The sequence below is a fragment of the Oncorhynchus gorbuscha genome, linkage group LG06 (assembly GCF_021184085.1).
Source record: "Oncorhynchus gorbuscha isolate QuinsamMale2020 ecotype Even-year linkage group LG06, OgorEven_v1.0, whole genome shotgun sequence".
NCBI classification, from domain to species: Eukaryota; Metazoa; Chordata; class Actinopteri; order Salmoniformes; family Salmonidae; genus Oncorhynchus; species Oncorhynchus gorbuscha.
In genome coordinates, this window is record NC_060178.1 from 34,183,370 (window position 1) to 34,201,197 (window position 17,828).

Consider the following 17,828-nt stretch of genomic DNA (forward strand, 5'->3'; position numbering starts at 1 on the left):
CAAAACGGATTGCACTGTGATAGACTGCATCCAATTTGTTGAGTAGGGTGTTGGAGCCTATTTTGTAAATAACATCGCCGAAGTCGAGGATTGGTAGGATGGTCAGTTTTACAAGGGTATGTTTGGCAGCATGAGTGAAGGATGCTTTGTTGTGAAATAGGAAGCCAATTCTAGATTTATCTTTGGATTGGAGATGTTTGATGTGGGTCTGGAAGGAGAGTTTACAGTCTAACCAGACACCTAGGTATTTGTAGTTGTCCACGTATTCTAAGTTAGAGCCGTCCAGAGTAGTGATGTTGGACAGGCGGGCAGGTGCAGGCAGTGATCGGTTGAAGAGCATGCATTTAGTTTTACTTGTATTTAAGAGCAATTGGAGGCCACGGAAGGAGAGTTGTATGGCATTGAAGCTTGCCTGGAGGGTTGTTAACACAGTGTCCAAAGAAGGGTCAGAAGTACACAGAATGGTGTCGTCTGCGTAGAGGTGGATCAGAGACTCACCAGCAGCAAGAGCGACATCATTGATGTATACAGAGAAGAGAGTCGGTCCAAGAATTGAACCCTGTGGCTTCCCCATAGAGACTGCCAGAGGTCCGGACAGCAGACCCTCCAATTTGACACACTGAACTCTATCAGAGAAGTAGTTGGTGAACCAGGCGAGGCAATCATTTGAGAAACCAAGGCTGTCGTGATTGACAGAGTAGAAAGCCTTGGCCAGATCAATGAATACGGCTGCACAGTAATGTTTCTTTTCGATGGCGGTCAAGATATCGTTTAGGACCTTGAGCGTGGCTGAGGTGCACCCATGACCAGCTCTGAAACCAGATTGCATAGCAGAGAAGGTATGGTGAGACTCGAAATGGTCGGTAATCTGTTTGTTGACTTGGCTTTCGAAGACCTTAGAAAGGCAGGGTAGGATAGATATAGGTCTGTAGCAGTTTGGGACAAGAGTGTCCCCCCCTTTGAAGAGGGCAAGTACAGGGAGCATGTACACCTACAGCTCTAAACATAGTCTTCTAGGAAAGTGCTCAGATGTAAACCTCCTGCATGTAGTCACTATGCTGATGGGTCAGTCATGAGCAAGGCCATGGCCTGTGGATCAGTGTATTGATCTATCCAATGACTACATAATTAAATGTTTGCATCCAGATGTTCAGATGTTGGAAGTGGGAGAGCACAGTTTCAGGATGTGCCTCATGAAGTTTACTAAAACATCACTTCACATTTGTTTAATATGCACCGACCTGATGACACATAGTAATTTGCCTTCGACATATTTCTACTTACTCACTCACACTACATATCACACAATCAATCTGTTCAATGTTTTTTCTATGGTGTATCATGGACACCGGTTGTTGATGTAATCATCAAATGAAAGAAATGGCAAGTAAAGTTCTACCTGACTTATCAAACAGTAACGTTTCATATCATCACCTATTGGCCAGCTGCTGTAGGATTAGACAGATCAGACAGACAGACATATTTATGGATGTGATTAGAGTCATTGCTCTAAAGAGACACACCAGATAGACATAGAAAGCAGGTGTAGCTCCATATGGAGAAGGCAACATGAATATCCATCAGCTAGCTACCAGAGAACATCCAATCTGGATAGTGAGCCACAAGCCTCTCTACCATGCACCTATTTCCCCTGATAACACGCACACCAAACACTGCTGAGTGCTCAATATGCCAAAATGGAATGAGAGGAATGAGTTCCCCCCATCTGTAGTTAGTTACATCAGTGACATGATCAGTGACATGATCTCCATCCCATTGGTGGGTAAATTGTTAGAGAACTGAGTGTTGCTTTGCCTCTTGGTGTTATTGGAATGGTCAGTCAAGCTTCTGTAATCCAAGGACTCCTCTTTTAAATAACTGGTGTTTGCAGTATTTCTCTGCTGGCGAATAAAGAGAGGGGGGTTGTCTGGTCTTTTTATACTTATGAACAACAGGGTAGTTAGTGTGAGTATTACTTCCTTTGGTGATCATTACCCTAAAGCCAGATGCCACATCATTCCCACTACAATATCAACAAACTGCTTGTATCACAAAAGCTTTTCCTTTTTCAATAAGCTTGATTCCTACAGGCCACTATATTGCAAAAAAATATATATTGTTGGTTAAGATGGTTTAGTTGGATGGAACATGGTGCTGCTAGAAACACTGAGGTTGTTGGTTTGATTCATGAATGTGCTACCATACGTACAGAATATACGAGTTAATTCTAGGGCACTTTGGATAAAATTGTCTGCTAAAATGTATTATATTGCTATTGTATTTCAGCATCCATCTAAACTAACACTTTCTCTACAGAGAAACATTGGTAGGTGTTGGAGGAGGCGTCATGGAGAATTGTTTTGGCATCTGATGAAATCTCGCGTCTTGTGACGGCCGGCCGCCCAACAACCTGCCCGCTTGACCCTATCCCCTCCTCTCTTCTCCAGACCATTTCCGGAGACCTTCTCCCTTACCTCACCTCGCTCATCAACTCATCCATGACCGCTGGCTACGTCCCTTCCGTCTTCAAGAGAGCGAGAGTTGCACCCCTTCTGAAAAAACCTACACTCGATCCCTCCGATGTCAACAATTACAGACCAGTATCCCTTCTTTCTTTTCTCTCCAAAACTCTTGAACGTGCCGTCCTTGGCCAGCTCTCCCGCTAATCTCTCTCTGAATGACCTTCTTGATCCAAATCAGTCAGGTTTCAAGACTAGTCATTCAACTGAGACTGCTCTCCTCTGTATCACGGAGGCGCTCCGCACTGCTAAAGCTAACTCTCTCTCCTCTGCTCTCATCCTTCTAGATCTATCGGCTGCCTTCGATACTGTGAACCATCAGATCCTCCTCTCCACCCTCTCCGAGTTGGGCATTTCCGGCGCGGCCCACGCTTGGATTGCGTCCTACCTGACAGGCCGCTCCTACCAGGTGGCGTGGCGAGAATCTGTCTCCTCACCACGCGCTCTCACCACTGGTGTCCCCCAGGGCTCTGTTCTTGGCCCTCTCCTATTCTCGCTATACACCAAGTCACTTGGCTCTGTCATAACCTCACATGGTCTCTCCTATCATTGCTATGCAGACGACACACAATTAATCTTCTCCTTTCCCCCTTCTGACGACCAGGTGGCGAATCGCATCTCTGCATGTCTGGCAGACATATCAGTGTGGATGACGGATCACCACCTCAAGCTGAACCTCGGCAAGACGGAGCTGCTCTTCCTCCCGGGAAGGACTGCCCGTTCCATGATCTCGCCATCACGGTTGACAACTCCATTGTGTCCTCCTCCCAGAGCGCCAAGAACCTTGGCGTGATCCTGGACAACACCCTGTCGTTCTCAACCAACATCAAGGCGGTGGCCCGTTCCTGTAGGTTCATGCTCTACAACATCCGCAGAGTACGACCCTGCCTCACACAGGAAGCGGCGCAGGTCCTAATCCAGGCACTTGTCATCTCCCGTCTGGATTACTGCAACTCGCTGTTGGCTGGGCTCCCTGCCTGTGCCATTAAACCCCTTCAACTCATCCAGAACGCCGCAGCCCGTCTGGTGTTCAACCTTCCCAAGTTCTCTCACGTCACCCCGCTCCTCCGTTCTCTCCACTGGCTTCCAGTTGAAGCTCGCATCCGCTACAAGACCATGGTGCTTGCCTACGGAGCTGTGAGGGGAACGGCACCTCAGTACCTCCAGGCTCTGATCAGGCCCTACACCCAAACAAGGGCACTGCGTTCATCCACCTCTGGCCTGCTCGCCTCCCTACCACTGAGGAAGTACAGCTCCCGCTCAGCCCAGTCAAAACTGTTCGCTGCGCTGGCCCCCAATGGTGGAACAAACTCCCTCACGACGCCAGGACAGCGGAGTCAATCACCACCTTCCGGAGACACCTGAAACCCCACCTCTTTAAGGAATACCTAGGATAGGATAAAGTAATCCTTCTACCCCTCCCCTTAAAAGATTTAGATGCACTATTGTAAAGTGGCTGTTCCACTGGATGTCATAAGGTGAATGCACCAATTTGTAAGTTGCTCTGGATAAGAGCGTCTGCTAAATGACTTAAATGTAAATGTAAATGTAAATGTAACTGTAGGTAAAGAACATTGAACAGAACAAGACTGTGTAAATAACTCAATTTGGACAAAATTGCAGATATAACCTTATAGTCCCAAGCTCTCGAAATGTCCCTTGACTATATACAGATCAGTATCAGCTGTGATAATTCTCTAAGATCCCTAAACTGAAAGTCCTCAACGATTATAGACCTGTTGCCCTCACGTCAATAGAGATAATAACAGAACAGCTGTTGGGCCCCCTTCCAATTTACCTACAAAGCAGCGTGGATTACAGAGGACACTCTGTTATTCTTCATGCACATCCTGCACCAGCACTTGGATACACCAAAATCATATACCTGGATTCTGATCCTGGTCTTCTCTTCAGCATTCAACACCATTCAACCACATCTCCTTTTGCAAAAACGTATGGACAACAGCTACATCATCAGATGGGTTGACAGCGTCCTGAATAACCTCCCTCAAACAGAGGGTGAACTCTGCCCTTTCCCATTCCATACTCAGCAACGCAGTTGTCCCCAAGGAAGTGTCATTTCACCAGTTCTCTTCATATTGTTTACAAATTGCGTAAAGTCATGCTCTGCCACACCATCAAATTTGCAGATGGCACAGCCATGGTCGGAAGCATGTTAGGCATTCAAGAACAAAACTACAGACATGAAATACACACATTCACAGAATGGGGCAACAATCACTCACTACAAGTAGACGTCCCAAAAAGAAAATATATATATATCTCCAACTTCCAAACAAAAGCTGAGGATCTGGAACCGGTCAAAATCAACACAGAAAATATTGACAGTGTAAAAGCATACCACTCCCTGGGAACAATCCTCGACTCTACACTAACCTGGAATTCTAACACAAAAGCAATATTCAAAAAAGTACAACAAAGACTGCACTTCCTCAGTAAAATTCAATGTTTAGAACACAATACTCCATCTCTTCTATAAGGCATTCATCTAAAGCAGTGGTCACCAAACTACGGCCCGCGGGCCGGATACGGCCCGTCAGCACATTTGGCCCGGCCCTCTGAACAATACCAGAGACGCTATCGAATTTTTTTCCTATTTGGCCTCCAGAAAAAAAATCCTAGGCCCGGCCCTGTCAAAGAGAGAACGGAATAATGGCGAAAAGGTTAGGTAAGAGAAAATTTGATTCAGAATGCAGGGTATTTAACCTGCAGTGGACAAACGATTATTTTTTTGTTCAATGCAAAGAAAAGGCTGTTTGTCTCATCTGTCAAGAGACGGTGGAGGTATTCAAAGAATACAATCTTCGCCGACACTATGAATCCCGTCACAAAGACAAGTACGTTAGCTTGCAAGGCCAAATACGAGCAGACAAACTCTCAAAGCTAAAAAGTGGACTACTATCTCAGCAGAATACATTTGTACGCCAAGCTCAGCTGAACCAGGCATCCGTTCGGGCCAGCTTTCGGGTTGCTAAACTGATAGCAAGAAGCGGTAAGCCTTTCACTGACGGAGAGTTTGTTAAGAAATGTATGGATGCTGTCGCGGAGGAGGTGTGTCCCGAGAAGAAAGATGCATTTAATGCCGTAAGTCTGTCGGCGAGTACAATCACCAGACGCGTTGAAGAAATCGGGAGTAATGTATATGCCCAGCTGCAGCAGAAGACGAAAGAATTTGACTTTTTTTCATTAGCACTTGATGAGAGCACGGACGTGCAAGACACAGCGCAACTGCTCATTTTTATTCGTGGAGTTAGCGCAAACTTTGAGATATGCGAGGAGCTGGCAGCCCTCAAGTCTCAAAGGGACTACAACGGGAGAGGATATTTTTGACAAAGTGTGCCAAACCATGGAGAAGTTGGACCTGGACTGGTCAAAGCTAGCTAGCATCACGACTGACGGGGCTCCTAGCATGGTGGGCGAAACTTGCGGTCTAATAGGACGCATGAACCGGGAGTTGGAAAAAAGGGGTCTCACCGCCCCGCTACGAGTGCACTGCCTAATTCACCAGCAAGCACTGTGCTGCAAAGTGTTGACGTGGGATTCTGTAATGAAGGTTGTGGTGTCGTGCATAAACTTCATCAGAGCAAAGGGACTTAAACACAGGCAGTTCCAAGAATTCCTGTCTGAACTGGTGTCTACGCACGGAGATGTGCTGTACTACACAGAGGTCCGATGGCTGAGCCGGGGCAGAGTTTTGAGGCGTTTTTACGAGCTGCTACCCGAAATTAACGCATTTCTTCATTTAAAAGACAAAACGGTCCCAGAGCTGATCGACCCAGAATGGAAATGGCACCTCGCATTTTTAACAGACGTGACAGAAATACTTAACAGCCTTAACTTGCAGCTACAAGGCGAGGGGAAACTCATTTGCGACATGTATTCACACATAAAAGCATTTGAGGTGAAATTAGCGCTGCTTTTGGAACAAGTGAAAAAGCGCAACTTCGTCCATCTTTCTGCTACCCAAAACCTGTCGACTGAGAACCCAGCGGTCCCGTTCCCAGCTGAAAAGTGCGTGGAAGCACTGGAAATGCTGAAGGCGGAGTTCGGTGTGCGATTCAGTGAAAGAAATCTGTCTTTTTCAGAACCCCTTTGTTGCCGACATTGATGAAGCCCAGCCTTCATATCAGTTTGAGTTGGCTGTTACAGAACTGTGATGTTCTGAAAGACGCATTCAAGCCCAACAGTCTCATTGACTTCTATGCCGCCCTCCCAAACGACACATATCCAAACATCAAAAAACACGCAATGAAAATGTCCACAGTTTTTGGCAGCACGTATATCTGCGAGAAAACCTTTTCTCGCATGAAACTGCTGAAAACCCCGATGAGATCAAGATTGACAGATGAACATTTGCATCAGTGCTTGAGACTGGCTGTAACTAGAATGGAACCTGATATTCAACTTCTCACCAGCCAGATGCAGGCCCACAGTTCACACTGATGAACATACATAGGTAAGCTCACTTTTCTGACTTGAATGAGTCATTCTGAGCATAAACAAATATAATCATAATAAAATCTACTGGGATAAAATCCATCTTTACAACCATACTGGTAGTGAAATGTATTGTGCTGTGTAGGTGCTGTATCACTTAGTTCAGTTTCTCAACCTGCTTCTTTTGTGGTTTTCACAGGGAAGTTGATGAGAGAGAGCTGCAAACAGCGGTGTCTACAAGCCTACTGGAACCTACAAAAGGATTATAAGGAAGGAACACAAGAACTTTAAGAGACTGCTCATATGTGTCAGAGAGATTCTGCTCTGACAACTGAGCTGAACGTTTATCTGTTAAGATTGTGCATGGCACGACAGAAAGTTAATGTTCCATGGCTTTTTTTTCTATGAAGAACCCAGAGAGAGTTATTTAGTTATTATTTATTTCCTGTTTTTTTCTGTGAAGAACTCAGAGAGGGTTATTTAGTTATTATTTATTTCATTAATAGTGTTATTATTTGTTTCCTGACTTTTTTTCTGTAAAGAACCTGGAAAGGGTTATTTGGTTATGTGTGGCTTTCTGGAAAACAATACATTTTTTAAGCTCCCCTACGATCGTCACACTTTTTCTGTTACAAACTGACACCGGCCCCCCCATCAGAGAAGGGAAAAGTTATGTGGCCCTCACAGGAAAAAGTTTGGGGACCCCTGATCTAAAGCATTCTCACCTTCTGTTTCCTTGGCTGGTATAGTTCACTCTCAATAACAAACACCCACACAATTCGCAAAACTGTCAACATTTCAAGCAAAGTCTGCTGTGTCAAGTGCCAAAGCATATCATCCCTCTATAAAACCAGAACCATCTACAAAGCCAGACACATCAATAAAGACATCACACACCTGCTGTACAACCAGTACATTACAAACATTACAGTCCGGCCGAAGACAGATTCCTGAACACATACATTTTCAAAACAAATAACATTTTATTTGTCACATGGTTTGTAAAGAATAGGTGTAGACTAACAGTGAAATGCTCACTTACGGGCCCTTCCCAACAATGCAGAGAGAAAAATAAACACCAAATAATAACACAAGGAATAAATACACAATGAGTAACGATAACTATATACACAGGTTACCAGTACAGAGTAGATGTGCCGAAGTATGAGATCATGGAGATACAGTAGGCCAAGTTGAAGTTGGAAGTTAACATACAACTAGGTTGGAGTCATTAAAACTCGTTTTTTCAACCACTCCACAAATTTCTTCTTAACAAACTAGTTTTGGTAAGTCGGTTAGGACATCTACTTTGTGCATGGCACAAGTCATTTTTTCAATATTTGTTTACAGACTGATTAATTCATTATAAGTCACTGTATCACAATTCCAGTGGTTCAGAAGTTTATATACTGTACACTAAGTTGACTGTGCCTTTAAACAGCTTGGAAAATTCCAGAAAATTATGTCATGGCTTTAGAAGCTTCTGATAGGCTAATTAACATAATTTGAGTCAATTGGAGGTGTACCTGTGGATGTATTTCAAGACCTTGTAAAAATATAGATGAAAACATCAGACGAAAAGTATAGATGAAAACTCTCTTGGTAATTAATGTGTGTATATATTACTGATTCCTGCTAGTAGCTCACTAGTCCCTATGAGGTGTCTAGTTATACAGGTTATGAGCTCTATATGCAATTAGTTGTTGGTAGAGAAGCCGAGAGAACAAGAAAGGTTCAACACGACCACGCTATTATCCCACACTCAGTCTCTGTGGTTCATATGAGCCCCCAAATGAGCTGTCTGTGTCTAGCTCAACACTTTCCATTCTCTATGGAGGAGTATGGGAATGATACAGTATTGCTGTGCGATAGGAGCGCGAAAACAAAATACTGAACAACAATAAGTATTTTTGCATGCCGTGGCCTAATACCAATAGTTCCAAATTATACAGCAAATACAGCATTATCGTCACAATAAAATGTGAATGGAGGCGTTTTCCAGGTGGAATTTCTATGCTCATTTACGACTGTTTTATGACAGCTTTACGACAGATCTGATTTATAATGGGAAACATGCCTATGCACTGTATAGGGTGCGCCTAGTTTATAAATCTCAATATTTTTGTACCTGCGCAGACTTTTCAGAAATCTTCATCCAAATTGAGGTTAGTGATCGCTGTTCTGATGTCCAGAAGCTGTTTTCGGTCATAGGATGGCAGAAACATTATGTAAAGAAAAGTTACGATCAGCGAAAATAAGCACAAAAAATAGCAGAATTGGTCAGGAGCCCGTAAGATGGCAGATATGCACTGACATACCTCCAAACTTTCAGTATTCATCCATACGTTTGAAGTACGTCTTGTGATATGTGTTGTCTGTAAATGGAGTGTTGTATGTCCTGTGCTTTGATTTTGTGTATGTTTGCCAGGAACTGCTGTATGTTGCCAGACGAGGGACAATAATGTATTATATCAATCAATCTCTGCAGTGGAGAGCAGAGCTGTGTTTTCACGTTTTCTCTGCTCTGTAGTGAGCTGAATCTCTTCACCTACATTGGGTGGGAACACGTGCCTGTCAGTCTGCCTGCAGAGCTATTTATAAAGTTCTGTGACAAATCTGTGTAGTCAGGGGTAAGCCACTTAATGTTCTATTCAGCCATGCAGCAGGCACAGACTCCTGGAGGGGCTGCTATAAAAAGGATTCCAAATTTGAACATGTCAGTTTCCTCATGAATTTTTTATAGAACAACATTCGCAATTCCTTTAAAAAGATGCCTGGTTGCTGAAAAGGGATCCTGAAAGTACTGGGTCTAAAAATTCCCTTTGATGTTGTTTTGGTACCATACGGTATTTTGACTTCTTCCCGTGCCATGGTTTTCTTGTTCTTAGTGTGGAGAATGTAGTTGGAGAGCAGATCCTGGTATGTCCATCTGTCAAGGAAACATCATTGGCCTTGACATTTGGCCATGAACATGTATCGGTTCAAATCAGTGTATTGTTTGTTGGAATACCACTGCAGGGTATAAAACACTGCATGAATAACCAACCTGGTCTCAGAGCATTTCATAGTATTCTGTACTTATATGATATGTTACGTTTCCCATGGTATGTATTAATTTGTGAATGTCCATCACCAATTTCATTTGATATCTTACGAATGAATTTGTAATATATGTTATGAATATGCAAAACATACAATATGCTACAAATTTGTTAAGTGGTATATGTTACGCATTTTCAAAAGGTACAGTATGTTACAAATTAGAAAAACGTACAATATGTTAGTAATTTGCAAAACATACAACAGATTAAGAATTTGCTAAACGTGTTATATGTTACGAACTTTCAAAAAGTACAATAGGCTAGGGGTTAAGTTTAAGAGTTAGGTTGCACGGTCAAGGGAAGGGTAAATGTTAAGGAAAGGTTTAGCTTGCATGCTGAGTAGCAAGCAGTTGATGTGATTTGAACTCGCAATTTTTGGGCTACTAGATGTTTGTGTTTTACACTGAACCATCCTCCATGACCAAGCACCCAATTATTATTTTTTCCTTAATAATCTTAGTGCAGAAATCCCGCTACCGGGATCAAATTCGACAACATCCGGTGAAATCGGAGCGCCAAATTCTAAATAAAAAATTGTAATGTTAAACATGAATGAAAATACAAGTGTCTTACATCGTTTAAAAGCGTAACTTCTTTTTTAATCCAAACGCTTTGTCAGATTTCAAAAAGGCTTTACGGTGAAAGCATACCATGCGATTATCTGAGGACAGCGCCCTGCGTACAAAAGCATTACAAACATTTTTCAAACAAGCAGAGGAGTCACAAAAGTCAGAAATAGCGACAAAATAAATCCCTTACTTTTGAAGATCTTCCTCTGTTTGCAATCCCAAGGGTCCCAGCTACATAACAAATGGTTGTTTTGTTCGATAAAGTCCTTCTTTATATCCCAAAAAAGTCAGTTTATTTGGCGTGCAAAATGCATACAAATGAATGACAAAGTTACCAATAAACGTTATCCAAACAAGTGAAACAACGTTTCTAATCAATCCTCAGGTACCCTAATATGTAAATAAACAATCAAATTTAAGACATAGAATAGTATGTTCATTACCGAAGATAAATAACGAAGTGCGCGCCCTCACCAACGCGCGCCACAATACTACTGCCAAAATGGGAGCCACCTAGAAAATATACAAATTCTAGCTCATTTTTCAAAAAACAAACCTACAACTCTTTCTAAAGACTGTTGACATCTACTGGAAGACCTAGGAATTGCAATCTGGGAGGTATTGCATTGATTTTCCCATAGACAGCCATTTCAATGAGTGGTGAGCTCCAAAAACATTTTTTTCCGGATGGATTCTCCTCTGGTTTTCTCCTGCCATATCAGTTCTATTACACTCACAGACATTATTTTAACAGTTTTAGAAACGTTAGCATATTTTCTATCCAATTCTACCAATTATATGCATATCCTATCTTCTCGGCCTGAGTAACCAGACGTTTACTTTGGGGACGTCAGTTATCCAAATTTCCAAATATTGCCCCTCAAGAAGTTTTAAGGAACCATCTGTAACCTTACCAAATGTAATGTATGTATCCGACTGGCTCGATTCGTTCTTATATAGCAAAATTTGAAATTGTACAAAAGTAGACTCAGAGCTAGAAAATTGTATATTATACACTACAGTTGAGGAACTGGGAAAGTAATTCTGCTTTGAAAGTTGACATTCAGCATAATTCACACCCTCTAAAGCCTTAGCCTCACCCATCTCTTTCAGGATTGACATGTGAGGCCATCTACTAAACAACCAAAGATTAAGCCTAAAGGCTGGTTAATACTACGGGTGTGTTCGTAAATTGCCAGAGTGTGCTCAGAGTGCGCACTGGGTGTTCATGAATTCAGAGTGCTGTCAAGAGCGTTTCACTCTCGGAACATTCAGAGCTTACACTGGATGCTCTGGCTGAGGAGTAGGGTTGATCCAAGCGTTCTGACCTCACAACGGCAGTCAACCATCAAAGCTAACTAGCTAATGTTGGCTAGCTTGCTAGCTACTTCCAGACACAAATATTAGAACACCTCACTTTGACCATTTTACTCGCCCTGGCAGAGCTGATTAGGCTGTTTTCATGTTATTCAGCGTGTTGGTGACTGTAACTCTGCTTTGCAACAATTTAATTAGACTTGTTTGCTGATGTTTACTGACACCAACCATATTCAACTTGTGTTGAGCGTTCGTAAATTCGCCAGTTATTCTGCGCTCTGGAACACTCAGACGAGAGTGCTCTGAAATTAGAGTAGATAGCCAGATCGAATTTACCAGCTACGTCTATCGACAGTTTTTGCATTGATATCATGAGCATTCTATTGAAATGGTTACTTGCATAGTGGAGTCTTTTGATTAGAAATATAGCTAGCTAGCTAAACAATGAACCATAATCCTAACTCATAATGTTACAACCCTGCATGAATCTGCAGGTAGCTTACCAACCAGGTTCAATGTTAGCTGGCTAACATTAGGCTATAACTAGCATTGCAAATGGCTCTGAGATAAGAATAATATAAATACACAGATCATACACATAACGTTAGCTAGCGAGCCAGCCAGCTAACTTAAGCTGGGCTAGCTAACAGTACACTTGAAATGAAAAAGTCTTTCTGACAAAATTAGAAACGTGCAATATCTGAAAATGACGGTAGATAGACTATCTTTACCCATATACATGGATGGACACTTCTCCCTCTCTATCACAGATGCCATGGTTGCCCTTAGTTTGAATCCTGAGAGAGGTGTTTTATACAACAGCCTTCTGTGTGATCTCTTTCGACTCCGTCCTCATATTTTATCCAGCTCCTTAGATATCAAACTCTAATTCCACTGATTTTAAAACTCGGTCCTCCAGAAAGTGGAGCGCAACACTTATGCACTTGTACTATGTGATATCTTTCAAAAACGCTGTGTTAGAAAGGATTACCTACACATATTGACCAGCTCATATTATAGGCAGAATGGCGCTACATGGCAGACCAATGCAAACTCATCTCTCGGCATGCCCAGCCCACTCATTATCGCCGCTAATCATGGCTAGCAGGAAGGTTGGTTCCTTTATCTGTGGCTAAACCAATTTGTCCTGTAATTTAACAATTGTATTCGTATTTACAGATTGCATACACATTTGATATTAAGGCACATGAAAGTTCACATGTTCCCGAAGGCATTTTTGCCCAAAAACACATATGATAAAAAAAAGTTTACGTTCAAATGACTTTCCTGTGAAGTATTGACGCGCGACATATGCCTAGTTTCCTGAAACGAGTCACATATCATACTAAATCAAGTGTTTCTGATTTATGTACAGAATAATACAAAATGCTCTGAGACCAGGTTGGAATAACCACCCTGTTGACTTGGTGCAAGCAGTTTCCCACCATGCAGTGTTTCCCTTTGTTGCTAAAGTACAGTATTATCTAAATGTTGCATTAGGTATGGAGAGAAGCAATTGCTGCAATCACTTATTTCCCGTGTGAGTTAAACATCATGGGAACACTGAATAATTCGGTGTCCTTTTTATTTATTGTGTGTATCTGTATGTGTGTCCACTTTTGCATAAGGGTATGCGCATGCACACATTTGGATACCGTCTGTGTCCCTGTCCAAAAGATGAGTGCCAGTGCTGAAACCTTCCCAGGCTGTTTATGGGCTAATTATGGCCTTACAGACCTATGCTGCTCTGCTGTCTTTGTTTAAGGCTGGGGTTGTCTGCCTGTCCCTGCCCTGCTCTGTCTATCCGTCTATCTGTCTGATGTCCAGTTTGTCTCCGAGGGGCAAACTTGAATCCGTTTGAACTGATTCCATTCTTCTCTCTACCCTCTTTCCATCCCTACCTCATCACTCTCTCTATATCTCTCACATCCCTATTTGTGTACATGTTGCCACTGCCAACGGTTACCCTTCATGAACATTGTTATGTGGACCCCAGCTATCATGCTTTTATACACAGACGCATTGACCTTACCCTCTCAGGTAATCTAACTCTAAAATTAGCCCTGTTGTCTGTTCTGCAGGCTGCAGCTTGCTGTCTCACTGATGTCCTTGCCTTGTTATGCCAGCTTTGCAGTATACACAACTGAGTGTAGGCTATCTCTATACACTCTCATAGAGTAGACCTGATCCTGATAAACACATCAGCCCTGATGCATGGCGCACCTCGACAGGCATGGGGTAAAGCCAGTCTCAGTTCATCAAACTAACACTGTCTATCTATTTTTACCCTAGCTCTCTTCAGGCACAGTCATGTACGATCATATTAATGTCACTTTTGTTCTACAGAGAGGTTGATTTTCATGTGTGCTGCTGCCCAGTAGGCTGCAATTGAATCTAATGCACTCATTACCATTTCAAATAAGAAACAATTAAGACACACTCGCATGCACACCCACGCAAACACACAGACACATTCACTGCCCCCTGGAGGTGGAAGTTGGGGACTGAGGCATATGTCACAAGGGCAGTAAGGACCCTGAGCAAGGCCATATACCCATCCAGCCCTGAGCGATGAGAACAGTTCTATTTCAACTAAATATATGTAATGTAATATTGGCTAAAAATGACATTGTGCGGAGCATCACAGCATGCAATTTATAATTACATTTTAAGCTTTCGTTTTCATCTCTGTATCAGAATCATTGTACGGTTTACAACGAGCACAGACATGTGCTTCGTTATTCAACCTTTGCACAACAAAACAACATTTATTTGTTAATTTGCTCTGGAATCATGGATAGGTGATAATACAGCCAGGTCGTTCAAGATTGATGTTGAAATGTCCTAAGGATGATGGAAAATGGCTTCAAAGCTTGGGTTGTACTACAGCATTGTGGGCTGAGGTGGATGGAGGTGGTGGACTCTGGATCAGAAGGTTGTGTGTTGATTAAGAATTCGAGGACCCCTTTTGATATAAAAATTAGGTTGAAAAATGATTTGATAAAATATTTAATTTGGTCGTTACTACCATAGCCCCTACAAACGCATTGAATAACACAGTTCTAAATGGCAAAAAAAAGACTATCAAAAATAAATCATAAGGAATAAGGTTTTTAAGGTTCTAGGAGATGTAAGAAAGTGAAGGAAATATTTTTTGGCACATATTTAACACAAATCTTCCTCCGTACTTCCATTCATTTGCATGAGTCTCGTGACACCATTGCATTCGTGCAAGTCTCCCCTTTCCATAGATCATAATAGTTTGTATGTTCAACCGTTCCGACGCTACAGACCTTTAATTGAGAAGACCAATTTTCGGGATGTCTCATGGTCTGACAAACACCGCTGTAGCTTGGCTATCTTCGACTGCAGATGCGGAAGGGCGACATGGGCGGATGAGGTGGATTGAGACGCAGCCCATGCAGATATCTCTATCTTAAACTGACGGATTTTGATGAGGATTTTTTTACTGTGTTACTGAGATTGATGCACATGTGCATCGATGGACTCTTAAGGATGAACCATATCCCAAACCTTAACCATTCAGAATGACTGTCAAAACCTAATCCTTAACTTCGAAATTTGACGTTTGGTGAAATGGAACGATACAGAGCAACAGGAGCAACAAGCACACATAGACATTTTATGTTTGGAGCAACTATGACATTTGACATTTAAAGAACGTGGACCAACGTCTAATTATGCAGGGAAATGTGAGATCTTTTTGGATAATAACCACTGGGCAGATGATTATGAAGTAGATGATTACAAGTTTGAACATTGCCCTTCTTTTGTTATTTTTTTAAATGTTATTTTCTGCTGAGTCAGAAATTATGCTCTTAATCCTGACTTTAGGTTTTTATGTAATCAATGTATTTGGGGGATTAGGTTTGCAAACCACTCTATTCAGACTGAATAAGCTTGACAGCTCATTCTGTTGAAAGCTTTCACAGTTACTAACCCTTTGTAGGGTCATTTGGCTTAAAAATACTGTAGCTGTATCTAGATTTAGGTAGCTATAGCTGTTTTCTCTTTCAAATGCACACTTTTTGGATGTAAATGTTCATACAATGTTTTTGAGTTGAGAGTGGCCAGGCAGAATCTCTGTTAGATTAGGGGCAGGTTTTTGGGTAGTATATGCTGAAAAGGGTGGGAGGAGTACTGAGATGAGAGGGAGGGAGGAACGATATTGATTATTTCTGTACCCAAGGATGATAAATATTTGTTGGATTTCCCTTGTGTGATAAATGATAAGGAGGTGAGATAATGATTGAGTTAGAAGAGTGTGAGAGAGAGGTGTTAAACCTGTAGGTGGGATTTGTGGGTGCTTCAAATCTCCTCTGTCTGTAGCTCCTCCATTGTCTAACAATTACTGACATACACACACACACACATACTACAATTTCTAAATGTGTAAACAATGCACTGCTGATGTAAATAAGCAACAACCAAAACCAAACTATATGTGGAGTAGTAAATAAACTATCTTCTCATGTCTCTAACAGTGTGTTTCCAGATGATGACAGTTATCTGTCCTGTAAACGAACCGTCTCCATCTTTTCTATTCTGGTGATCAGACACATTGACAGCAGATGTACATAATGACAGTCTGCTTCCCAACCTTTATCCATAGTGGACTTAAGTAATGTAGCGATCTACTAGTAAGATGAATATGGATGATGTTTTACCTTAGCCCTCTTGTGTATTTGATCAGCGCAGGTGGACACTTTCTCTCTTTTCCTCCCCAGCGTACGTTTGAGAGGAACAAGCCGTTATTTATCCACGTCAGTGTGTGCGTGAGTGTGTTTGTCTGTGATGGCACTCCTCTTTGTGAGGCGATTATATCTGCTGTTACTATTACAATTGCCGTAAGTAGGAGGCTAGGAGCCACGCAGCATGATCATCAGTGTGAAAACGTGGTAGGGGGAAAAGGAAACGGGGCGAGGGGGTTAGGAAGAGGGAGAAACAGAGATGGAGGGAAAGGCGGAGAACTCTGTGTTAACGCACAGAGAACCCATACAGAAAATCCACATAATTTCATGTGAACACTTATTTTTGGAACTCTTCACTTGAAATCACATGTTTTCAAATGTTTAGTTTCATGTAATCATGTATTGATTTACATGTTGTCACATTAACTTCACATGAAAACGTGTGAAAACATGTTTTTGGAACAATTCATATCTGATCAAGTGAAATGCATGTGTTTTTGCGGTAAGGGAATTCTCTGAAGACAAGCCAAGGTCTAGCAGAGTGGTTGTTTAGATGATGTATGGCTATAAATATACAGTGGCTAAATAGAAATATACTTTTCTGGACAGAGGCCATATAAAAACAGTTCTAGACTGGATCTTTATAAAAAATAATATACTGTTCTAGGCACTGTAGGGATAAAAGGTGGGACAGAAACATTGTTCAGAGAGTCGGGAAGCAAGTTCAGGGAGTGAGCGTTTGTAATGAAAAACGCAACATAATCCAAAACAAGAAACTCGAAGAACGCACAGACATGAAACTGAAACAGAAAAAATGACACCTGGGAAAGGAACCAAGGGGAGTGACACACTGTATACAGTTGAAGTCGGATGTTCATATACACCTTAGCCAAATACATTTAACCTCCGTTTTTCACAATTCCTGACATTTAATCCTAGTAAAATTCCCTGTTTTAGGTCAGTTAGGATCACCACTTTATTTTAAGAATGATAAATGTCAGAATAATAGTAGAGATAATTATTTATTTCAGCTTTTATTTCTGTTATCACATTCCCAATGGGTCAGAAGTTTACATACACTCAATTAGTATTTGGTAGCATTGCCTTTAAATTGTTCAATTTGGGTCAGACGTTTCGGGTAGCCTTCCAAAG

General features: G+C 41.9%; 1 protein-coding gene and 1 long non-coding RNA gene across 2 annotated transcripts in view; one reads left to right on the forward strand and one right to left on the reverse strand.

Moving 5' to 3' along the window:
* LOC124037106 (regulator of G-protein signaling 8-like) overlaps positions 1 to 9,489 on the reverse strand; it is a 21,560-nt gene extending 12,071 nt beyond the window's left edge. The window contains exons 1-2 of the mRNA XM_046351751.1: positions 9,296 to 9,489; positions 9,106 to 9,172 (exon numbers count right to left, since the gene is read on the reverse strand). The gene's annotated coding sequence lies outside the window, so the exon portion shown is untranslated. The remainder of the gene's footprint in view (positions 1 to 9,105; positions 9,173 to 9,295) is intronic.
* The window catches only part of LOC124037107, a 23,490-nt gene continuing 14,693 nt past the window's right edge, over positions 9,032 to 17,828 (forward strand). The window contains exon 1 of the long non-coding RNA XR_006839117.1: positions 9,032 to 9,142. This is a non-coding gene — a long non-coding RNA (uncharacterized LOC124037107). The remainder of the gene's footprint in view (positions 9,143 to 17,828) is intronic.